The sequence below is a fragment of the Bos mutus genome, chromosome 10, assembly GCF_027580195.1.
Source record: "Bos mutus isolate GX-2022 chromosome 10, NWIPB_WYAK_1.1, whole genome shotgun sequence".
Lineage (NCBI taxonomy): Eukaryota > Metazoa > Chordata > Mammalia > Artiodactyla > Bovidae > Bos > Bos mutus.
The window spans coordinates 96,957,978-96,958,462 of record NC_091626.1 but is presented as its reverse complement, the minus strand read 5'-3'; the positions used below and the strand labels follow the sequence as shown (position 1 = coordinate 96,958,462).

Genomic DNA, 485 nt, shown 5'->3' with positions numbered 1-485 from the left:
GAATGAAAACTGACCTTTTCCAGTCCTGTGGCCACTGCTGAGTTTTCCAAATTTGCTGGCATATTGAGTGCAGCACTTTCACAGCATCATCTTTCAGGATTTGGAATATGAAATAGCTCAACTGGAATTCTCCACTAGCTTTGTTCGTAGTGATGCTTCCTAAGGGCCACTTGATTTCACATTCCAGGATGTCTGGCTCCAGGTCAGTGATCACACCATCATGATTATCTGGGTCATGAAGCTCTTTTTTGTACAGTTCTTCTGTGTATTCTTGCCACCTCTTCTTAATATCTTCTGCTTCTGTTAGGTCCATACCATTTCTGTCCTTTATCGAGCCCATCTTTGCATGAAATGTTCCTTTGGTATCTCTGATTTTCTTAAAGAGATCTCTAGTCTTTCCCATTCTGTTGTTTTCCTCTATTTCTTTGCATTGATCACTGAGGAAGGCTTTCTTATCTCTTCTTGCTATTTGTTGGAACTCTGTA

At 40.6% G+C, this 485-nt stretch overlaps 1 protein-coding gene across 1 annotated transcript in view; it reads right to left on the bottom strand.

The window, feature by feature from the left end:
* SNW1 (SNW domain containing 1) overlaps positions 1 to 485 on the bottom strand; it is a 35,968-nt gene that overhangs the window by 4,679 nt on the left and 30,804 nt on the right. The gene's annotated exons all lie outside the window — the stretch shown is intronic.